The sequence below is a fragment of the Manacus candei genome, unplaced genomic scaffold (genome assembly GCF_025592945.1).
Source record: "Manacus candei isolate 608988 ecotype Guabito, Panama unplaced genomic scaffold, ASM2559294v1 h1tg000034l, whole genome shotgun sequence".
Classification (NCBI taxonomy): Eukaryota; Metazoa; Chordata; class Aves; order Passeriformes; family Pipridae; genus Manacus; species Manacus candei.
This window is the reverse complement of record NW_026138082.1, coordinates 8136987-8158682: the sequence shown is the minus strand read 5'-3', so window position 1 is coordinate 8158682 and position 21696 is coordinate 8136987. Positions and strand designations below refer to the sequence as shown.

Below are 21696 nucleotides of genomic sequence, written 5' to 3'. Positions count from 1 at the left end.
TATTTGCATGACAACATGTGGGCAGAAAACAGTTGCCACAAATGTTTACATACCGCTAATTCCCTTTATTTTTCTAGCTTCAAAGTAACATGCATCTTAGTTCTCTCTGCTCCTCGCTTTTCTTCTGAAACACACCTCTAGGTAGAGGCCCATATTATATTAAAATTGGAGACAACTGGATTTTTTTCCTACCTAAGCACAAAACAAGTACGATTTGACATTTCAGTTGTGATGCATGCAAAGTGACTTATACATACCATAATCACACAATTACTGCACTTCCTTTCTTACAAAATCTTGATAGCACTCTTCTTGAACAGCAGTAGTGAGATCTTTTCTAAGTGGCCATCTGATGATTTAAGTAGTTAGTTCCAGATATGACTGTCTCTCTGGAAATGAGTCATCGAAGCATTTTCCTAATCATCTTTAGTGTGCAGTCACCCAGATGAGCTCAAACAACCTGTGGTAGCAGTTCATGTGCACATAATCTGTTCTGGTGGGTCAGCAATGGCAAGGCGGGGAGCAGCTAGTGTATTCAGTAGGCTTATGAAAGGATGTCTAATTCCCTCCTTAGACTCATGCAGTGTCTACTTCTGTTGGTTTTACACACATCTCTAGGATGCTGAAAGAATTTCTGTGCAAATTTGTTACTAGCTTTATGGGAGTTGGATATCCAAAATTTGTCAGTCAATGGCATTTACAGATTCAGTGGCTCTCCTGTTCTGAAATCATATGAAATAGATGTCAGAATAGATGATTATAACTGTGAGTTATTTGAAAAAGAAAATATATATGGAATGGAAGATGACAAAGATTGAAGCCATCTGAACAGTCTTTTTCAAAGGAAAACTAAGAAACAGAAGACTTTGAAATAATGGAAGTAGTGATAATTTGGGATAGAATAAAATAGGAAATAGCAAGACTATGTTGGAAATATTGCTGAGACTAGTGGAACTTTGTGCATGAGTTTTTCGCTGGGATTATTTTCATCAACCTGTAGTAATGCTCTTGCTAGGGTAATAAGAGGCAGAGGATCAGTCATAGCACAGATAGGCTGTTAGGGTGGAACTGAGCTGTAAGAAAACAGCAATGTGCCAAAAACCCTAGGGACTTCAGCAACTTCATCTGCTCTTTGGCTGCTGGATGTGTCTGGAGGGCTGGTGGCAGAATGCACTTCAGTATCAAGCTAAGTGCAAACCTCACTTCCTTAAACATACTCTTCTTCTTATACCCACAGAGAGGAACACAATGCTAATCAACAAAATTGAATTTTAGACTTGGAAACCAAAAAAGGAGAAAGAAGCTGATGAAATTTCTGGGATTTTTTAGCATTTGAAGGAAATCCGGTGTCCTAGGAAGGTGGAGAGACACTTTAGTGAGCATGTTGATATTTTGTTTCAGCAACCAGAGCATGGCTGAAGCCACAGTTCATGCTCTGGGAAAAAATGCAAGGTATCATTTATGTGCCAGCTGTACTTTGTTGTTTGTAACTATTCTCAGCACAGAAACATTGCCCTTGTTTATTTTCTATCACCTTTATAAGCTGATAGAGAATGGGATTTTATGGAGGGAGAGTCAGATGAGAAGACGATAAGGTAAAATTTCATTTTTGAAAAGAGCATCTTCTTAGTCTTAGCAAGAAATATTCATCTGCAGTTTTCCAGGAGGCTGTTTCTTTAAAAGATTTTTTCAAGATTGATTGGTATCAGGTGTTCAGTGCCATGTGATGCAGGTGTTACTATGGTGACCACTCCACTCATTTAGGTAGGATGTCAGAAACTATATTTGTGCTTTAAAAGACCTGTGCACAGTACGATAACCTGCACAGAAATAAGCTGTAACCTCACGCAGACCTAGGTCTGTCTGTGTGAATTTGCTGATTCCTGACTGCAAGCTGTGGAAGATTGCATACTGATGTTTGGGGGAGATTTCTTTCCTCTCTTCCTTTTTGTGTGACAAAGAGGCACAATGGGCTCTACAGTATAAGAGGACAGACTAAATCCTTTTGACCACTTTCCCTGCCTTCCCCTTTTGAGTCTATGGCTCTTTCTGGGTCTCAGACCAGCAGATAGGGCTGGTTGGAGCTCTACTGATGTCTACGTGGCTCTGCTTGTGTCCACCTTGTGCTAGGGCATGTGAAAAAAGGTGTTTTACTGACATACTGGCATCTGCATGGCTGTGCTGTGGACAGTAGCAAGCCTTACCGGCCTTCTCTGCCTTCGGCAAATCTCTGACCGGTGATTAAAATTAAATTACCCTTCAAAATGCAGCCTGTTCACTCTTTGTATTTCATGGGTCCTGCAACCACACATTTGCTTTTTTACAGTGCTGTTTCTGAAGGGTTATGAGCACAGGTTAATCTGCCACTCTGTCTATATGCTGCTTATGTCTCTGCAAAGATAGTTTGACATTTTGGCTACCACAGTCTGTAGATTTCCTGGATTTCTGCTTCAAGCCAAGTAATTTGTAGGTGACAGGAAAAAGTAATAAACTCATAAAGCTTATTACCTCGAATTCTGTATCAGTAAGATGGAAGGTAAAGAGAAAAATAGGTAAGGAGTGAGGAAACTGTGAGATGAGTCGAAGGTCAAGAGGCAAATGCTGAAAAAGCAGTAGAATTAGAGAGTAATGTAATTCCTGCCCTGATTCCTGTATCTCAGGTACTGCTGCTTGGCAGCAACAGTGAACCCCAGGCTCAGCCTCCTATGCATGCCCTTAGGCAGGATGGTATAAGCACCAAAGGGAATCCTGTTTTTATAATTTACTGTATCTTTGCTCTGTTTGTCTGCTCAGATGCCTGGGTGCAAGGCCACAGCAGCACAAAAGACCCACAAGAATGTGATCCCATCTATTACAGGAAATCAGATGTCAGGGAAAAATCTACTGTTAGATAAGATTTCCCCAGTGGAAGAAACCTTTCTGATGAGGTCTTGTGCATTCCTGTAATTTAACAGTGCTCAATCCTTTAGGTTGCTAAATGACTTTATGTCTCCCCAGTACCTGTAGAAGTCAGCAATACTCAGTACTCTGCAGAGTTAAAAAGAGAAAGTTAAACATTCGGACCTGTTGCGTCCTGGTAGTCTCGCTTCAGTCTGCATCTGCTATTTTTAAAGAATAAATTAAAAAATAAAATAATAGGTAATAAATGGACAATTAGTACAACAAGTAAATGGAACACCAACAAATAGTTAGAGGTGAGTATAGTTAGCAGTCCTTTAAGTAAACTTTGTCGTGTCCCTGCTTTAGTATGTGCTCTTCAGCTGTGCTGAGCATCTTTTAGAAGCCAGAGCTACTCCAAAGATCACATTCTTAAACTGAAATTTCCCATTGACTTTTAATGAGATTCATGAATGAATGTGAGATCAGTGAGCTGTAAGGAACAATTCCAAATATGGAAACAACTAAACCAGACCCTAATACAGTCATTGAACAGTTTTAAAAATTAAATATCAAAAGCAGACAGAGAACAAAAGAAATCGGACTTTGTATAGTATAGAACACAAACACTGATATGAAGTTTGACTGAAATCTGAGGGGATGGTAAACAAGAGCTGTCCTTTAAAAGACCACATTTTTTAATAAAGAAATAACAAGCATTTTAATGGATTGCTTTGCATCTAACTATAAATAAGACTGTAGCCAGCCAAAGCTACTACAGACAGAAGAGTCAAACACTGAATTGTTTAGCATAAAAGTGAGAGCTTCCATAGCTGGTTCGTTACTGGAGAAAACTGACATGGAAAGTGATGTAATATTCTAATTATTGCCTTATTCTTCAGGTTTTTACTTCAGCTTCCCTGATTCCTTACTTCTCTGTGGGGAAGGGCTTCCCTGTCTGATTTTGCTGTGTTCCTCTAAGCAACAGAAACAGACAACAGAAAACCGTCTGGAAACCAGACTCGGTGCCAGTCCTGTTCAGAATAAAAAAGCTGATTTTTGATGCCTGATTTGGAGTACCACATGCTCTGCTCTATATGTCTCACAGCTGAACTGGAAATCTGTCACCGTGCCCAGTTTCCAAATGGTGGAGACTCTTAGAATACAAAATCTTGCTGGATCAGTGGATAGTTCCCCATCTTTTGCACACCTGTCAGGGTGAGCCACTCAACCTGAAAACTCTTGGTAACATGAGTTGTCGTATTCTGCTTTGTGCAAGCCAAACTTTACTCACCAAGGAAGGTGAGTAAACATCCTGGGCAGCACTCATTAGACTGTGTACAGAAGACTGTCCAGTTTTGCTCCTGCCTTGCCAAAAGAATGTTGATAAACTGGAGCAGGAGACCACCAAGTTGGTCAGGGAAGAGAAGAGGATGAGGGACTGGGGCTTTTTCAGCTTGGAGAAGACTTGGGGGGACCTATGACCAGCATTCCCGTAGCTGTAAGGTATTACTGAGAGGATGGAGCCAGGCTCTTTACAGAGTTGCACAGCAGGAGAACAAGAGACTATGGTCTTGAACTAGAACAGGACAGATTCAGACATCAGGTAAGGAAGAGTCTTTTTTTCATGATGACAGTCAAACCCTGGCACGGAGAGGTTGTGGAGTCTCCATCCTTGAAAATATTCAATAGCTGAAAGGATGAATTCTCAAGGACTGTAATCTGAATTAATTATTGATTCTGCTTGGAATAGGAGGTTGGAGTAGATGACCTCCTGAGGTCACTTCCAGCCTGAATTACTCTATGATTTTATATCACCAAATTTTCAACCTAGCTTTGTCCTCTACTTCTGCCTCTGTCCCAGACACCTCCTCTTGACACCTCTCAGACACCTACAGGGAATGAAGGAATGCTGTTCTCCACCAAGTGAACCATGACATGATGAAAAGTGTGCTGGTTTTGAGATGTGGACAAACTCCCACTTTGACAGAACCCCACCTTGTCTTCATAAGGCAGTTGCTTAGCCAGGACTTGTAGGCAACTGTCCCAACAGAAAAACATTTGCTTTCCTTTCATGCTACCATATATTTTATTTAGAATGATTCTTTGTTGTCTTTCACATTGCTGCTCATCTGGAAGCTAGTATTTGACTTTTCAAAATGATAGCTGGCAAGAAACCATAGCAGTAATTAGCAGGAAGGCAGAATGGAATTCCAGCAAACATTTAGCTGAGGGAGTTTAGTATAACAAAAATGAAGTTTTCCTTCTGCTTCAGAAAATGAAGAAATAATACCATCTAGTGTTCCAGCATCAAGTAAGTTCAAAGAACTTGTATTCAGGTCCAAAATGAAGTGGAGCAATTTCTGGGAGCAGGACCAGGAAATGAGCCAAAGACACTGGATACATCTTCATTTAGGCAAAAAGACAGATGGAAAAAAAATTAAACCCCATACAGCAAACCCGGGACTCATTGGCAAGAGACTGACTTCTTACATCAGAGAAGTGTAAAACATGTTTCACATCCAATCATCATCTTGACTGATTCTGTACCAGAGTTCAAACCTATGCCAGTCTCTCCCTGTGGCCTTGTAAATCTGCTTGGTGAAGATGATGGTTCTAACCAGTGCTGGAAGTGAAAGTTACTGATTTCTTCCTGACTACCTCATCCATTTACTCCCATCTGAACAGACGAACTTTGTTTCCTTAACTTGTTTTCACTGTGAAAGATATGACTGTTCTTTTTTTTCAGGAGACAGACATTTTAGTCTATCCTGAAATTTGTCTGTGTTGTTATTCTGAAGCAAGCATCAGCGGAATGTGGCCTCTAAGAAGCCACCACAATCTGCTTCCTCACAGACCTTTCTTCGTGTCTCATGTACCCCATCTGTTCAGAAAGTATTCAGCAAAGTCAAATAAGATTCCTTGCTTTGATTTAAATCATTTTTTCAGTTGTTCCAGAAGCAGTGACCCTAATTTATTTTCATACACAGAACTATTTTTTAGAAGACTAAAAAGCATAAAGTTGAACTAGTTTGTACTTTTTCTCATTTATATTATTTGTTCCTTTACCCTCCTCAGCTGACATCGAGAAAAACTCAGAAAGCTCGTGCTTTTCTTCAGCAACAGAGTCAGAATCCATACAGAATGGGCAGATAGACATCATCTAAAATTTGCCCATGAGTAGTCTGAAAGAATAACTTTATAATAAAATGTGAAAGAAAGTTAGGAAAATGGCAGAATTTATTTTCTTTCCTAAAATTAAAGGGACTCAGTTTCCAATGTGTTAAAGTATATAGCAAAAGTTATAACAAGAACACTTCTTTTTTGCTCTTAGGCCACTGTTGAATGTTTGGTATTACGTTTTTCCCCTAAAAATGTTACTTTGAAGAGGAAATTTGCTAGACTGGCTTACAATAAGGTGAGCAAAGTCTCTCCCAGAAAACACAGCTCCTTGTTGTCAGAGAGGTAGGATGGTCAGTTTGTCTCTAAAAAGTCACTTCATTTTATCCAGTTATGCTGCCTTGAGAACTGGTCATCACTGTTTTCTTAGCAGTTGCTAAGAGTTCACTAACTTCAAATTCAGTGATTATCTTGGTATGTGCCTGAGAACTTCTCTCCAAAAGAGCAATGTGAGCAAGACTTTTCAGAACCTGGGTAAATCAGCCTTCTATTTGGTGAGGGGAACAAAACAAGAGGCATTTTCTGATATATGATGAAGTGCAGATGTATGATTCATGATGAAGTGTAGGCATCATAAAGGCTTCACTATGTGATGATCCAGCTCTTGAACTTGGTACAGCTTTGTCAGTGTTTGGGGATTGAGGTTGCAGTAGGAGACACATGTGATGTAGGAATGATAAACCCAAAAATTGATGCCTAGAGTTTCCAAAATAATTGCATGAATAACTTCTGCTTATTTTGGACGTTAGTGGTCTGTTTAGTGCTGTGCGTGTGTCTAACAGCTACACTGACTTCCTTTTTTCAGAACTCTTAACCCCAGTATTCCTCACAAACTAATGTATGCCATGTATTTAAACATCACCAAAGGCTGGCAAGAGGCATATTTTTTTCCCTGAGTGTAGTTGTATTAAAACTGTCTAAAATTCTTTCCAGAATAAATAATCTCTGTTTGAGTTTGGTACATGCAAATAATACATACAATTGAAAACTGACTCTTCAACTTTCTTTTGATCTTGTTCCTTTCCTTTTATATCACTAGCAGGGATAAATTCTATTAACCATTCCACCAGGGAAATAGGAAAAATCAAACTATTAGTTGTGGTGAGTTAACATAGTGTGTAGCAACAGAGACAATTACAACTGTGCAGGTCTGTGTTGTGATTGATCTCATTCACTTTCAGTTGCAAGAAGCACGTAAATGTCCTAAGATGTTTTGCAACTGTTGTCCCCAAAAGAACAGTGTCTTGTTGGGGTCTTCCTGAGTGCTTTCTTTAGCAGTATTTTTGTAATGTAATGTTGGCAATGCAAGGAAAATATTCTTTCATAGAAACACTCAGCATGTTCCATGCAGCATGGTCCATGCTTTTTAAGTGTAAACGTACAGTGTTTTGGGTTGGTTTGATTTTGTTTTGGTTTTGCTCATGTTGGTTTAACCCTTTCTAAAAGCTCAGTGCTGCTGACAGATTTTATTCAGCTAGTTGGGAGCTAATTAGAGAAAAGGACACATAAGAATTCATGGTTTGTGGGAACAAAACAAGCACAGTAATTATGGTGCTCAACTGCAAATGTGGAAGTTGTGAATGTTGGCCTGACTCCAAGGCCTCTTTCTTCTTGTATAAAAAATAGTCACTGCATAAATTACAGAAGCAAGTTTCCTTAGGTGTAAAGCATAATATTTTTCGTCTGTGTTTCAGGTGGTGGCCTGACTAATGCCAGTCCTGACTCCCAACTTCAGTGGCATACATTTTTCCCCCTCAAAGAAAGCATTGCATTAGAGGTTAAAGTGTAAAGAATAGGGCAAAATTTCAGTTGACATCAAAAGAGCAGCATTTCAGTTAAAATACTTCTGCACAGTGTAAAGTGCTATTGCTCAACTTCATTTCTTCCCTGCTGATCAGAACATTCATGCAGGAGACCGCAGCTCAAGGCAGTTTTTATTCAAATCACAAGGTATTCCTCTGGGCATGTTTTCAAAAGGAGGAATGAACTGTGCCTGGTGATTTGAAGGTGTCATTGCAGACGTGATGACTTTGTTAGCTGAAGTGAGCGGTGGGTAGATGCAGATGCCGCCTGACAACCCAGAGCAAGGCAAAGTCCGTGATGAGTGGGATCCCTAGGCATGCCCTTCTCCCAGATATTACCTGTTGGTTAGTTCTGAGTGGTTGTCCTTTCATGTATGAAATTTGTAGGTTGAAGCAGTTTTCTGAAGCATCCAACTTGGGAGAGGAAACTTTGGCATCTAGTTCTTCAGTTTGGCCTCTGTATGCTTTGCAGGTCTGTTACCTCAAGCAGAGGTGTTGTGGCTCTTGTCATACATGCACATGCTCTTGGCTGAAGAATGAAGAAAACCCACTCCCAAACACTATGAAGAATTGTGGTGTGTGAAACAAGAAAAAAGGCAAGAGGAGTTCCAGGGGCAGTAGTGGGCCTTTATCATGACAGTCCACAAAAAGTTAGACTTCGCAATTGGCTGCTTCCACTGTGCTTAACTCCACCTTTATTTGCTTTAGAGAAAAGTGTGGGTTTATCAGTTGTAGGAGTGACCTCAAATATTTTCATATCCAATGAAACTCAGAGAACTTCTTTTCATCCCTGGTCTTCTCACCTTAATGGCTATGACAAGAGCATTCAGAGAGAAAATAAATTGGATAACGTATCTCCTCGGTATAGGAGATGTGGAGCTGTCCATACCTAATAATACAAAATAAATGCACATTAAAAATAACCTGAAATGCCTTTCTATGCATCTTATAAACCCAAGAACCTTGTGGACGTTGATCCAATAATATATCTCACGTTCTAATTTTGATTTCTTTAAAAATTAATACAAGATAGTTTGGTTGGTCAGTCTATAAAAAGATTAACCTGAGTTTCTCAAGTGCACCAAATTCAAGTTCAGAATACTTTGTTCATATATTAAAAAATTAATAAATAGAACTTCTTATGGTAGAAAAAGTCAGTAAGTAAGGGTCTCAGCAGAATTATCTGGAAAATTAATTTCTTGAAATGCAAAAGTGGTTTACTAAATGATTACATGTCCGAATGGACTTTACACAATCCAAACATGTCTTTTGTGATACTCTGAATGCTCTCGATGCTGCAAGACCAACAAAGTTTGTCCAAGTTTACAGCAAGTAATCTGTCCTTGCATATGTAGTAGGCAAACTTTCATTAAAGCATCCTGATGCATATTAGGAAGCTCTTAGATCATTAATTTATCTGGCACCATGTCACTTGCTGAACTTCTAAGTGTAAAAATTTGGTTTCTGAATAATGGTTTTGGAAGCTGCAGTAACAACTCAGAAAAATCTATCCTTTAGCTAGTAGAAAACGCTGGAGAGCTGCAAAGATGTATGATATATGCGCTTTTAAACTTCAAAATAGGAAAGAGAGAACCCATCAACAGACCTTTTGTATGTGCATGTTGTTTTCTTCCTCTCCCCAGCACTTAGGTAACTCTAAGGCAGCTAAAATAAACACACAAAATGTCAGGTTTGAAAGGACATGTGCAAAGAAACTATTTTGGACTAAGGACGTGGTTCAAAGCACTTAAAAACACAGTTTGTCCAGTAATGTATCAGCTGAAATAAAAGCATGGGGTTTGGTCTTCAGGTGAGCAACAGATTCAGAACAAGATGGCATTTTAACTTGAGATAACATTCACAATTTTATGCTTTCCTGCTGATATCAGGCATGATTTATTGTGGGGGGGAGGAAGAGAAGAGAAGAAAACAGGTTGGAAGGGGGGCTAATGGTGCTGTAGACGTTGCATTACCCTGAGTTGTTTGTGAGCATCAGCATGGTGGCAACCACATACTTTCTGCTGCTGTAGAACGGGTAGAAATTGATAACATTTTCTGTCTCCCTGTATTCACAGATACTGTGAATTCACTACTCCCTGTAGTCTCCTCAGATCCTGGCTCTTAATTAGAATCCCATTTTTACTTTGCCCTGCCAGCTATACTAAAATAAATGAAGCATATCTTGTAACCAATGGTCAAAGGCAGTTATGTAGGTGAAGTTTTTTTCAGATAGTGCTAATTAAGCAAAACAATAAAATGGCCATAATCAATATGCACGAGAAGAAAACTAATTTTACAGAGTGCTAAAAGCTTCAGGGAAGATTGTGCTTTTTCTGTAAATTTATGCATTCTTAATTGTATCAGCTACTGTTGCAGAAATGTTGAGGTGGAAGCTGAGAAGTGTTACAGTTTATTTTGAAATATTTTGAAATCCAGTCATCTGTCTATGATGAACCCGTATCTACTTCACATTGCTGGTTTTCATATTATTATTCTAACTTTCTGGTACAGCATTTTTATAACTAATACCTGTGAAAAGGGCAGGGGTTCTCTGAGATCTTTGCAAAGTTTGTACAGGGTTTCATGAAGTATTATCTCTCAGTATGAAAGTGCAGAGGGAAGAATGTTCATCCGAGAGAGGATATGGGGAAGAAAAGGTTGTATTTGGCAAGTGCTGAATTGTTTAATAGATATGTGTAGACTTTAGCGTGGTTTCATTTCAGTGTGGTACCCAAATTAATACATTAATTGTTTGAAGGTTAGCTTAATAGAACCATTTAATCAAAATTGTTTCCTTTTTTATCTTCTTTTCATGTCTAGGTTAAATACTTGAAATAGAGATGACACTGTATAGAAAAGGAATACGTATCTAGGCAAATTATTTTCTATTTCTGCTACCTGACTTTATGTTTCCACTGACATCCACTGAAATGTCCATTTTTACTTTAGTAACTAAGTAATTTGCTGATGTGAACAGTTTGTACTAAGATCACTATCTCGATTGCCCTGGTGTACATCTAGAGGAACATAACTCCTGTGGGATTGCTCTAGATATACGGCACCCAAGTTTTACTCAGCATTGGTCCTCTGTGTTGAAGAAACCTATTTGATAGTAAATAAAACCTCACCTTCCCCCCAGTCCCTCAACTGTGGCTGACTGACCCTTGAAAAACATCAGTGGAGAATGTCTTGTCTTGGCACAGAATATTGAATCATTTCCTTAACTGAGAAGTTAATTTTTCTTCAGTGTTCCTTTCCTCTTTTTACCCTGCTGACATGTTCAGCACAAAAGAAGCTTTTTTTGTTCTTATGGCTTCAAATTGTTTCAGCCTTCCTGATTTTTAAAAGCAGGGAGGCTTTTCCAGTGGCAGTTTGCTTCTCTGGTAGTTATGTGACAGCAGGTTATTTTTGAGGAGACGATAGAAGCCAGAGCTGCTGGCATAGCTCAAGCAGTGGCTTTCTCCCGTAGCTCATGCCTGGCCCCTCTTGAAGAAAGACCATGGCGTGGATGCTGGGGGCATACCTGAATCACAAACTTCCAGGTTTAGGGAAGGCAGAATTGGGCAGATTGCCAAATAGCCGTACTAGATGACCCTCTTCTTGTAGGCTAGTTGGTTCTCTGGGCAAGTCAACTGACAGCTAATACAAAATTAAGCAGTATGGTTATTTCCAGGCAGCTTTCTTGTCTGCTGTGAAATCTGTGTGTAGATGCTGAAATTTTAACTGTTGTTTGCCTTTGCTGAAAATGCATTGGGAAAGTATTATTTATCTTACAACAACGTGGAAGTAGTTTTTATGCCAGTTACGTGTTTTCTCTTTGGATAGCAGAATGCTGCTGGATAGCAGAATGCCATTGAACAGCCAAAACTTGTTTGATTACACTATGTCCAGGCAGCAGTTGCCACCTTTGGGATGAATATAACAGCATTGCTGCTGCAGAGAGATTTGCCCTCTGTTATGGGAGGATGTAGAATTCCTTTAATGACATGGTTGTAAGGACTTATTTTTGTACCAGAAATGCCCTGAATGGAAAGACTGAAGTCCAGAAGTCCACCTGTAAGGCATGTGCTTCTTTATGTGAATTTGTAATCCGTTCCTTTATTTTAAATGCGTGCAAGTTTATCTTCCCTCTTGGCAACAGTTCCGCTTTCCCTTGGTGTTTTGCTGTAGTCAGCTGAAAAGCCAGACATTGAGATCATGTTCCATTTGTTTCTGGGCATCTCTGGTATTCATCAGCCCCTTTTTGCTGTCCTGTAAGTAACTTTTTTCTTATGCTCTCATTTTCCATATTGTATTTTCTACCTCTTTTAAGTCTGTTTTTAAAACGTACTTTAGCAACATTTCATAAGCATCTACCATCCTAAAGAAGTTTAGTTAAAGAGCTGTGTTTGTTTCCTTACTGCCTTGAACAGACTAAGCAAACAGAGAAATTCCCCTTAATTTAAACTTGTAGCCTTGCCAGTGTACTCCTGTTCACTGGGCTTTACACACTGTGGAAGTCATCTTTGTCTTTCTAGGCTCTGCTTTGAAATGCCAGAGCAAGCATCTATTGGTATAATAAATGTGGTTAGATTAAAAGCCAGAAAGACTCTAGATAATATGTTAAAATTTTGTTCTTTAGCTGTGGTTGTCTATGCTTTAGGGAGTTCCCTGCTGAGAAGTGGGTTCAGTTTCTGTGTTGGGGAGGGGAAGAGGGATTCATCAGGCAAAACCATGTATGTGGCCCTTAAGATGCAGATTGTCAGGTCAGTCCTGTAGTGACATATGTATCACAGCCAGGTTTCTGGAGCCCTTTGTGACCATCAGGAGTCTGAGATGGAGCAGTGGACACAAGCAGCTCTGAAATGAGCAGGAATAGCTGCTTTTGCTTGGACTTGGCCTTCACACAGTCATCACAAATTTGAGAGACTCTTTGCAGTTTAGGGAGGAGTGCTGAAACTTCTCAGGCAGGAACAAATCTTGCTCTTACTTTTTTCCGTCTGTCATCATAAATGAGTAGGGCTTTATGGAGGGGTATCTGCAGAGATTTATTTTCTGACAGTACTCTCCTTAACTTCCATGTCATTGAACAAATCTGTATTGGTTTAGTTGATGTTACAAGGAACAGAATGTGCCCCATGGTTTTAAAATGAGAATAGCATACAGGTCTGTTCAGTGAAAGGTCATGCTTATTCATCTGCAATCAAGAAAATGCAGAACTATTTCTGCACTTTTTAAAGAAAACCAAAAGTTATAAATAAAACAAACCTTTCAAGTGCTCATTTTAAAGTGAGACATAAAAATGTAGAAGAATGTTTCCTCTCGTGCCTGTAGTCTTTAGTAGCTCTTCAAGAACAAGAGATCATCTGCAGAAAGACTCCCCTGAAATCTCACCATATGCAGTTTTCCACCCAGATTCATGCAAGACTCTAGGGATGGGGTGTAGGCTCTACTGAACTCCAGTGCTGAGTGGTGTTTAGAAAAAGAGAATCCACCGTCTCTAAGGATATGCACTCACCAGGAGACCATGGCAAGCAACCTTCTTATTTTTGACCTTTCGAATATATAGGTCTTAATGCAGAAGTAAATGTCAATACATAAAACAAGGAGTAAATGTTTTGAGTGCTACAACATCAGCATAATCCCTCAGTGATCTGCACTTGTCAGTCAGTATCACTTCCAGGTTTTGGTTTGAAATGCTCAACTCGTATTTCCACCAAAAAAAAAAGAAAAATCCCATGGAGTTTCCAGTTAAGCCTGGTGATTAAAGCACTCGCCATATCCATAGCAACTCAAACTGACTGTCCTCCCACACGGTGCCAGCCCCTAACTACTGGCAAGCAACTCTTCAGGAGCAGTCAGCAATCTCTCTCTTGACTAAACCTAGTAAAAAAGTTTCATTAAAATTGATGTGATTCAGGAATGGCATGGTTCCAACAGACCTCTGTGCAGTGGAAGTGCAGATTCTTCTGTAGTGAAAAACAGTTTTCAAGATGAAAATCCTATCCAATTCAACTCCAAAAGGAAGTAACATTTGCTCCGACCGATCTTGCTTGTTGCTTTTGCTGCTCATTGTGGAAGAATGACTCTGATGGCTCTGCTCTAACATGTCAAAATTAAACCCACCTCTCACTCAGAATACAGCAGATTAAACGTTAAACTAAAATTGAAAAGACCAAGAGAAAGTGAACTGATTAAACTTTTATACCCAAAAGATTCAGTATGTGGAATTTCTACTTAAATATTGTTTGTATGACAAGTAGGAACAAGACTTGATTGCCTGTTTATATTTTGGTGTCATTCCTCCACTTTTCCTTAAGCATCAATGGCCCATGAAGATTAATACAGTTGAATAAAAGTTCTGTGGCTCCTGGCATCCCAGCTAAAATACCTTAAGGGCCTAGCTGTACTTAGAATCATAGAATGGTTTGGGTTAGAAGGGATCCTTAGAGGTCATTTAGTCCAACCACCCTGCCAAGGGCAGGGGCATCAGCAACTAGATCAGGTTTCTCAGAGCCCCATCCAAACTGACCTTGAATGTTTCGAGGGATGGGGCATCCACCACCTCTCTGAGCAACTTGTGCCAATGTTTTACCACCCTCTGTAAAAAGCTTCTTCCTAATATCTAATCTGAATTGATCCTCCTTCAGTTTAGAACCATTACCCCTTGTCCTGTCACAACAAGCCCTGCTAAAAACTCTGTCCCATCTTTCTTCTAGGCCCCTTTTAAGTACTCAAAGCCTGCAAGTACTTCATTCAAATAATTTATAAAAAGCACATTTTTTTCTCTGCTGTCATCTCTTAAATCATCCTATATGTACTGGTTGTTTTCCATAGCCTAATTATCTTTTGGGATCTAAATACACCTTTTTTTGGTCCCTATTTGAAGCACTTTACCCAGGTGCTTCAATAGCAGGGCATGTTTACTGAAGCATCATTTACCAAAATGGAAAAGATTCTTTTTAAAGTCATCTACCTTAATCTGAGATAATTTTAATTGAATTATTTAAAATACATAAATTCAACTGTGTGCAAATTACCTGACTGCCAGCCTCATGCATGCCTTGGGAAGGTCTGTTTGGTGCTTGTTCTTGAACAACAGATCAGTTATAATATTTGGAGGTAGGGATTTGCTTTTAGGGCTTACTTTTTCTGAGAGATGATAATTTTCCTCAATTGCCAAGTAAGATCAGTGAGATTCTAAAATAATTTCCTTAGTATATTTTACTAGAATTTTGATTGAAATACATCTTTTGTTTTTACCAAACTAGTCTGTAACTGTGAAGCCCTAAGATAAGAAGGCTGTTTTAATGTCCTAGGCTAAGGGTGTGGGAGGGTAATAGAGATTATTCATATTTTGATAAAATAGAAGTATATTGAAATGCTAAAGAAATTAAACATGTTTAGGCTTGTAACTAATATGAATTTTACCTATTAGACATGTTCTCCTAGGAAAAAGAGACACTCTAAAATAGCATGAAAGTCAGGCAGGTTTATAAATTGCTGTGATCGATGGTATCCTTTCAGCAGAGTCACAGAGGAAACAAATGGAGTCATCTAAAAATAGGAAGGCAAGAACAAGTATAGTACTGCAGATAAACCCTTCACCTGAAGTGTAAAGTTAATCCAAAATAAATTGGATAATCATATAGCCTATTCATTTCTATCATTAGTCCTCAGGAGATTGTGAGTTGTGGATTTTTGATTTATTTCATTTCTCTCATCAGTGATATTCAGTGGAGTAGTAGCTCATTCACAGAAAATGTAAGAACAAGATGCTCTCAAATATTTGTACCCCCATATTCCTTGTTCTGTGGAGAAAGTTTTCCCCCAATCTCAGAATTTTCTAGAAGAGGAGTAAGTCTGAGGTTTGCATTGTTCTGATCCTTTGTGCCTGTGCGTGTAAATACTCTGCAGTCTCTGACCTTTATCTGTGCAGTGACAGATTTTTTGGTGTGCAGATAAGCAGGGACTGTATCATCAGGTGTCTGATCCTCTGGAGACAACTCCTGTCACCAAATTTGAGTGGGACCAATCCAACTCATTGGTCTGCTCTTGAATGTCAAAGAGTTCATTCCTAGTACTGTCTCCTGTCTGTATTAGCAAATTTCAGTGGAAGCAACAGAAGCCTTGCAATTAGATGAAGCCAAGTACATGCAGAACTGCAGGATCAAATTGTAAACCTCTACTGTCAGGATATGTTTCAGTGAATTGTAATTGATTGAATTTTTTTTCCTTGCATGTTAAAGTCTATTGTAAATATAATTGAGAAAGTCTTGTGAATCAAGGTCATTGTTTATATTATAAACCTAAAGGAAGACAGATTTCTCGAATCTCAGTCTATTTTCTTGGTGAGTCACCATGGGAGGGGGCAAATTTTTCAAACTGTAATTTCGTTAAAATCAGAAAATAGGATAACTGGCAAGATTGAACAGGTAAACTCTAGAGGATATAATCTGAGTGGAATTGTATTAGAGTAAGCATGATGTATGCTGGAGAATGAAATGAAAATGAAAAATTAGTCATTTAATATTGAAGAAATACTGTTTCTGAGGCAAAAGTTTATGCTAAAGCATAAATAAAATATTAATTGAACATACAGAGCAGGAACTGAGGGTCTAGATTTTCAAAGACAGTGCAGCAAAGTCATATAACTACTCAAAATGTAACCATATGTCCTATTGATTTTTAATCTTTGTAAATCTTAAAATCACTGACATGTTGAGCACAGCAGTAGGAAACTTCAGTGTCTCATTAAAGGCCTCTTCAGTGCACCAGGTTGACTTGCAGTTGGGAGTTAGCTCCATTTTGTTTGCATTAGACTTCGCTTACCAAATGGCTGTTTGCTGCCTGGGCATACTTTAAAAGTCACCAGATTACTGTGAAAAGCACAGTGTTCTCCTCTCTGTTGGTTCATCTTCCCCTGAGGGCAAAGTGAACCAAAGTGATTTTGTAGAACTTTCCAGCACCACTGGTGGCCTAAGGACATGGTCAAGACAGAGTTCCTAGGGAAAGAAAATGTTTTTTTATTAGTTAGAAAAATGTAATTGGAAAAGCTTTTGGGTATACCAGCGGAGATGTCTTTATAGAATTATTCTGTAATAGTTCACTTATATTTGCAAAATTAAAGAGTTTTTACTACCCTTGAAGTGAGTTAATAAAATAATATTTTATTACCTAATTAAACATTTAATGAGTTGAGCAAACATGTTTTTCTTTCCAACATCCTATCCAGTGAAGAATGCCAAATTAAGTATTTTGGATTGGATTTCCAGAAGGATCCGTGGATGGACCAGAAGAATAGCTTAATCCAGATCACTTATGGAGTACAAGAAGCAACTGAAGTGAGAAACATATGAATAATTATGGGGGAAATAGTTATGCAGAGCTTCATGATGAAAGGATGATGCTGAGACCCTGAGAACTGTGTTTGAGTGAAGTGTTGGAGTGATGTCTGCAAGATACCTTAGTGGCTCTCAGACTGATATTTGCTTTTTGTGAAGAGAGTGGTAGAGGCATTAACAGTCAACATTACCAAAGTAACTGAAGTTGTCAACTGCTTTGCCTGTCAGGCTGGTGCTTAAGGAAGCTGCAGAATAATAAAAGCTTGGAGGGTTAGATTTACAAGGTGGCTCATGACAAAGACAAGCAGGCTTTGTTGCAGCTTGCTGTGGTAAATAAAATAAAAATAGCCTTTATTAGTATGTTAGCACTTTAACTGCTCAGTAAAGAATGGAGAGTTAAGCTGACTTTGTATCCAGACCTCTGTGTAAGTAGCAATTTAATACTAAGTTTCACTTCATTTTTTGTTGGTTTGGTTTGTGTTGGGAGATTTTTTTGTTTGGTTTTGTTTGTTTTATTTGGGGGTTTTGTTTGTTTGGTGTTTGGTTTGGGTTTTATTTTGTTTTGGGGTTTGTTTGTTTGTTTTTGTATTAGACTGCTATGACTAGTTTTTGGTCTGGAAATGGTGACTCCTCCTTGTGTGTACACAAGACATTGGAATGGGCTGCCCCGGGAGGTGGTGGAGTCACCATCCCTGGAGGTTTTTAAGATGAGACTGGATGTGGCACTTAGTACCATGGTCTAGTTGTCAGGGTGGGGTTGGGTTATGGGTTGGACTCAATTACCTCAGAGGTCTTTTCCCACCTGGTTGATTCTATGATTCTGTGATTCTAAATTACTCCTCATGTATATTCCTGTAAGTGGGCAACATTCTCTTGGATTTCAAGCCAGATACAGATCCTAAGAAAGGATTTAGAAGGTTGGAACTTCGTGGCTGAACTCAGAAAGTTATTTGGGGGTATGTGGGACAGGTGATACTTATACATATTGCAATAGGAAATGAAAACTCTGTGAGGATGAATGGCCAAAATATAAGAGGAAGAATTAAGTTGGTCATTGATTTGTTACCACTGAACTTTATTTCTTGTTCTCTAGTAGAGGATGTGTTTGATTTCTTTCCAGTATAGCTGATGAGTTTGAATTGAATTGTGTTTCCAATGAAGTCGACAAACATTTATGTTTGTCATTGCTCTTGGTCACTCACAGACATTTGGAAAGTGATCTGCTTGCTTGCCTGGTATTGACTGCCTTCAGCTAATGTCACTTCATTTATTACTTACTGCAGATAACTTCTGATTCAGTTGTCAGTATCATGACCCCTTCTCCTCTCTCCCTTATTTTCTTTCACAAAGGGAAAATTGTGCCATTACTTAGAACTGTTATTAGTTTTGTAATGTGTTCTCCTGTGCACTGGAGCACTGTGCATACTCAGGAATCAGACACAGTTCACAGTAAAGCTTTCTACTTTGCATGGGCTTGCAGAAAGTGAACTTCACAATTGGTATCTGTGCATTCTCCAGAAGCATGAAGGCAGCAGGATTAATAAATTACATGACTTTTTTTCTCTTGTCCCTCCCATGAGTATAATATTGGTTATCAGTAAGAATGTTCTTCTGGTGCAAGAGTGTATCCAGAGCAGAAGGAACACAAAAGACATTTGTGCTAAATGTCTGTCCAGCTGTGTACACTGTAAGCAACCAAAAATGAAAACCTGTTATACAATACACCAGACTTTGAAATATCATCTCACAAATGTTGTGTGTTATATTGGTTGTAACATCCAGACTGACACAGATATAGAAGGACTCAGACATGCTTCTGCACTGTAGATTTACTGAGATGGGATATAGGTTAGTTTCCCTGTAGGGAAAAACAGCTCATCAGTTTTTCAGAGAACATGGACTAGAGAGGCCAACTCTTTTTGTACAGGAAACCCAAATCATCCTCCTAACATGAAATAATAAAAGGAACTCTTGTTTCAAGTTTAGTGATGTATTAAAAAACTGAAAACTAACAAATTTACTTCTTTTTCCTTAATTAATCACTTCTAACATTCATACAGTCAGATGTATTGTTTCTGTATATTAAGAAATGTGTGGTCTCTTGTCTTAAGCCCCAAACAAAATCAAGACCTCTGTGTTTGGATATACGTATAGTAAAGAGCACTTGCTTATCTTTCTGTGTGCTTCCCAGCACTAGGGTTACCAGTGTGTTACAAATGTTCCTGATGTGAAAAAAACACATAGCAGAAATTTTTCTCACAAAATTTGTTATGCAAGTGCCCAGGTTACTGTTAGTCATCATCATAATCTCTGGGCTGTTTTCCTTAAAAGCACAATGTTCCTAGGTTTTTTTTTTTTCCTTTTCTGTAATACAAAAATGCCTCACAGTAAAGTATAAGGATTACATGAGCACATATAGTGAGAATGTTCCTGTTCTGAGACCTTTGGTAAGAGGAGGCAAAGCCATCAGGATGCAGTTGCAGCAGAAGTGGATGTGAAAGCGTGACAACTGCACAGCAAGGGGATGTGGTTTTCAACTCAGTTGCATGGTCAGAAGCATTTCCTTCAATAAGTTTTCTGTTTTGTTCTCCTTACTTAGAAAGTTTTGAACCTACAGGTGCTTGGAGAACACTTATTACTTACAAGTAAATAAAAATGAACTAAACAACACTGAAAGGACTAAAGTTCTTTCTGAATATAGTAAGATGCTGAAATGCATCTTACAGTAAGAGACCCTCAAGATGTAGAATCAGTCAGTATGGCTCTGAAAGTACTACTTGGCTACTTATTTTTCATCTGTTTGTGAGAGGATTTCACACTTTCCAGTTTGTTCCTATTAAGGGGCATTCAAAAGGAACAGTGTTTGCGAAGTGTAGCTTTCTCTGCTACAGGCAGAGACTGTTCCTAAGACCTAAGACAAGAGTTTTTGACAGAATGCCTGAGTGGCAAGGAGTGATATGTTTGGTCTTTCAGTCTCCTGTGGAGTGGAGTTGCCACAATACCAATGTCAGGAACCTTTTGACATTTACTGAGGAACAGTTTGTCCTTCCAAGAAGAACAAAATCAGTATTTTGTCTGTGTGAGACAGTAGAAAGCTCAGAAGAAATAACAGCTTTCACAAATACTTAAGGTGGTGATTTATCTTCTTCCTAACAGATAAGAGTGAGGAAGAGATAGCACTGACATTTCATGTGGACCGCTACAGCTGAGCACCTTGAAGCATTATTTCTCTTGTTGCTGCACGCAAGTTGTTTCAGGAGACTTATTTGTTCTCTTCCTTTGTCATTTATTTAAAGAAATTCTTACCAGCTTCTGTGACTCATTTTCCTCCAAAGGGCTGGCTATACTGCCAACAAAAGAGGATTCAAAGATTAACAAACTAGCTGTCTCTCAGAAAAAATGTCACTAGTAGTTTACCTGCCATTATTTTGTCTGAGAATGATTACTTGAATGTCTCATACATCAGTAACTGAGTTTTGCTTTTCATTGTAGCCAGTTTTCACAAGCAGAGCACTTCCTTTCCGCTTGCACACCTGTTTTGACCTGCCCCTAGAAGAAGCGGAGGATAACCCAAGTTCTTATTAATTAATCCCTTGGGGTGGATTAGAGTGAAAATGACACTGAATAATCGGTGTTTGAAAACATATATATGTAGGGTTTATTTTAGAACAATTTTGTTTCAAAGGTAAACAGGTATGTTGCCATTTTGGGTGTTATCATCTATATCTATCATCTATAGCAGTATATCAATCATTAGAGCATAAGGATAACACTTAAGGAAATGCATAAGAGAGAGAAAGGGAAAGAAAAGATAAAGGTGGAAAGATATATATAGTCACTGCCCACTGGATCCAGTGATGAAACTTGGTAGTTGCAGCTTCCATGTCTATTAGTTGAAGTGGTGGTCTTGATCTGTTGGGGGTGGGGAAGGGAAACCCACACGCTCAAAGAAGTTATGAATTATTATATATTTCACGCTCAGGTGCGACTACCTTGTACTTTCAGGGGTGGGGAGTTTTACCATGGGTAGTGTCACGGGCCATGCCATGAGCCTCCAACATCTCCAACAGCCCAGGCCAGATGTGCAGAGTTCACCTGAAGGGCATGGCAAAAACGGCTCATCCCACCTTTCAGTCCTCTACACCTCAGCAGCACCCTCAGGAGGATGGGCCCGGCTGGGTGAGCAACCGTCTCTTCCCAGCCTGCAAAAGTCCCATAGCGGTCCCAGAATGTGTAAATCATTAACCATTTCAGTCTCTGACAACACCTGAATGGTCTGATGTGCATTCTGTGTGGTCCTGCAGGGATTTCAGAGGCACATATGAGAGGATTAACCTAGTGCTCCCAAAAACCTGGCCCAGGAATGAGTTTCAAAGTTACTCTGGTGCCATGGAGTACTGATGGGAGGCCAGGCAAAGCCTTTGGTCTCTAGTAGATGAGCTTTTCTGGGACATCCATCTGCTTTCCTACTATTGACCCTCCTGCAAACAGCCTGCATCCCTACCCAGCTCTTT

General features: G+C 39.1%; 1 protein-coding gene across 7 annotated transcripts in view; it reads left to right on the top strand.

Moving 5' to 3' along the window:
• Nucleotides 1–21696, top strand: part of PKIB (cAMP-dependent protein kinase inhibitor beta) — a 53547-nt gene that overhangs the window by 22969 nt on the left and 8882 nt on the right. Inside the window, exon 1 of one of the 7 annotated variants that reach the window (XM_051792314.1) lies at nt 1289–1375. The exons of 5 other annotated variants lie outside the window; for them this stretch is intronic. The gene's annotated coding sequence lies outside the window, so the exon portion shown is untranslated. Of the gene's footprint in view, nt 1–1288; nt 1376–12035; nt 12113–21696 lie in introns of those variants that run through there. One more of the 7 variants, XM_051792312.1, reaches the window with a different exon arrangement.